Below are 3,195 nucleotides of genomic sequence, written 5' to 3' on the forward strand. Positions count from 1 at the left end.
GAAAGGTTTCCCTGGGCTTGATATTTTAAAATACAATTTAAAATAATAAGAGACCTTTTAGCAGGGAGTCTATTCAAGAACCAACTTCATTTTTCTGCATGTGGCAGGAATTTAAGTCTGATTCTTTATCCTAAAATAATGACTTCACCCCTTCAAAGACATGGCAGAAAAACACCTTCCCTTTGTTTTCTTGTGACAATAGCAACAGTTCCCATGGATGAAATTTATTTTTCATCTACTAATTCAACCCATTTGGTTTTAGGATGTGGCCAAGCAAAATGAGCCAAAAATGCGAGATTAAGGCAACTTGAGTTTTAGGCTGTGTATATAGTTGAGTTTTGGGTTTGGCTGATACAAACAGTTTCCATGGTTTGGGAGTTTTTTGTTGTAGCAACAAGTTCCTTGAGCAGTAGTTTGTAAAATACAAGGTCCCTCTGTGAGGAACATTTTGAACTCGGAGAGTAAAGGATCAGATCAGCTGGTGTCTTGGATGCCATCCTTCCCCAAGCTCACACCAAAAGTAAAACAGTCTTCAGTTTCTCTGTAGTTTTTCCATTGTTTGGAATTTCCCAGTGGTCGTATTCAACTCACTAATGTCAACAGGGCTGGAATGGGGGACACTGGCAGAGGTATATGACTCAGACTAATATGGAGTCATATAGTCCCACTCTATTCTATCTGAGAGGGTGGACATGTTCCTCCCAAGGGTGGTTGTCTGTGGAGATCACAAGCGCAGGAGGCTTGAAAATGGATGTGGGAGAACAGGCTCTGGAAGGACTGCTGAAGATGAAGCTGAAACATGGGCCCTAACTGAGTCACCCATCACAAGAGCCATGCTAATGGCCAAGGAACTGAACCAAAACAAGGGCATTTGAATAAGCAGGGAAGTCAGTAGGCTGGTAGGCAGGATGAGGTCTGGGAAAATTCTGCTGGGACTAGACGGCACTGCCCATTAATGGGTTTTTATATCCATATATCCCAACAAACATTGTGAAGGTAAATTGTGTTTGCTTTAGAAGGCCGGGGTGGAATGGGCCGTGATGGCCTTGAAAAGAATGCCTGCAAATGGCAGTGGGACAGTGGGGGCATTCATCTGAACTCCAGGTTTTTAAAAAGGAGGGAGAACAGGAGAGTGAGAGGGGCCTTTCTCTGGTAAGACGGCCAGTCCTCGCTCTGAGAGTAGGGGGACAAGAAGGTTCCATGAATCCCTCTTAAATAAAAGTTTAAAATACCCTAAGAGAAATTCACAGGGGTTTTTCCCACATTTTTTAATTGTTGTTCAAGTATAGTTATCTCCATTTTACCCCCGACCCCCGCCCCGTTTTTTTAAGGAATAGATAATATCTGAAAGTGGTTTCAGAATGAAAGCTACAAATATAGATATACAAAACATGTATAAGATAAAATGCATAATGAAACCATGTACCTGGTTTATGAAAAATAGTTTATCATTACCTTTGAAGTCCTCTACAGGTTTCTCTCCATTTAGAGAAAATTGTTATTCTGATTTTCATACTGATCGTCACCTTGCTTTTCTTTAAGATTTCACCTTTTATATTTATCTCCCTATTAAACACATTGTTTGGTTTAACTTATATTCGAACTTTATATAAATAAACTCACTATATTCTGCAACATTTAAAAATCAACCTTATGTCATGGGATTCACCCACCTTCTACACATGTCTGTAGTACATTTGTATCATTTCTATATAAAATTATATTGAATGAATATGCCACAATTTAAATTTTATCCTACAATTGGTGTACATTTGGATTATTTCTAGATTTTTGCCATCACTGAACAGTGCTGCTATGAACATTCTTGCCAGGGTATTCTGGTTCATATGTGCAGGAGTTTCTCTGGGTTTAGTCCTAGGAGAGAAGTGGAATCATAGAGCTTATGAGTCTTCAGACTTACTAGAAAATACCAAATTACTTTCCAAAGGGGTGTCACCAGCTTAAATTTCCACCAGTGGTATGTAAGTATCAAAATCACTACTCATCCTACTTATTTTCAGAATTTTTAACTTTTGTTTATCTGGTAGGCATGGAATACTATTGTACTGTAGTTTTAATTTGCATTTTTCTTATTACTAATAAGTTGATACTTTCAAGTTTAGTGGTATGTCTTCTTGTTTGTAATGTCTGTTCAAGATTTGATTGCTTTTCTTTTTTTATTTGTAAAATTTCTTTATATTTCTGACTATTGAACTTTTGTCAGTTATATCCATTGCAAATATCTTCTCCCAGTTGGTGGCTTATCTTTTTATTCTTTGTGGTGTCCTTCAATATATGGAAGTACTTAATTCTAGTATAGTTAATATTTGCCTAGTCTTTAGCATTTGTGCTTTTAAGCCTTATTTTTAAAAATGGTTTCTTATCTCATGGTCATAAAGATATTCTCCTATGTTTTTCTACAGATGTCAAAGTGTTGCCTTTCTTTCCTAAGTCTCTGATTCATCTGGAATTGATTTTCACATCAGATGCGAGGAAGAGATCCAATGTGATTGGTTTTCCATGTGGATTACCAGTTGTGCCATTTCTTCAAAGTTCATCTTTTTTTACTGTTCTTTAATCTCTCTCTGTCATAAACCACAGGTATTCTCTGATCTGTTTTGCCCCTGATTCATACTCCATTGTTTTAATAGATACAGCTATGTAATAATTTTTATATGCAGTTAGGCAAATTTCTCCACTCCCAACCTATTTTTTAAAAATCAAGATAATCCTCACTACTTTTCGTTCTTTGTGCTTCTACATCTATTTTAAACACAGTCTACTTACATTCGTACCTACGTACACACAAAGGGAAAATTAAAAATAAACTTCTTGTGAGCTTTGCATAGTGGCAGTATTGTAGCCAATGAAGTTTATCCGAGGTGCGATTATTGCTAATTGAAAATAAACCTCTTGTGCTTTTTATTTCCATGGCATTGAATTTATAGATTTTAGAATAACTAGCATTCTTACAATGTTGAGTTAACCAATTCATAACATGTTCTAATTCTACATTTATTTATTTTCCTTTTTGAAATAATATGTTGTAATTTTCTCTATGAAGGCTTTGCATATTTTTATTAGATATACAGTACATATTTCTGATGCTATTGAAAAACTTTTTGAGATCACACTTTAGAATTTTTAATTCATACATTAGCTAGCTAAAATTGTAAACTGAATCCCCTCACTGCC

General features: G+C 35.9%; 1 pseudogene; it reads left to right on the forward strand.

Moving 5' to 3' along the window:
* The first annotated feature begins 2,837 nt into the window (after positions 1-2,837).
* Positions 2,838-2,964, forward strand: LOC114493522 (annotated as a pseudogene).
* The last annotated feature ends 231 nt before the right edge of the window (positions 2,965-3,195 follow it).

The sequence above is a fragment of the Phyllostomus discolor genome, chromosome 1, assembly GCF_004126475.2.
Source record: "Phyllostomus discolor isolate MPI-MPIP mPhyDis1 chromosome 1, mPhyDis1.pri.v3, whole genome shotgun sequence".
NCBI lineage: Eukaryota > Metazoa > Chordata > Mammalia > Chiroptera > Phyllostomidae > Phyllostomus > Phyllostomus discolor.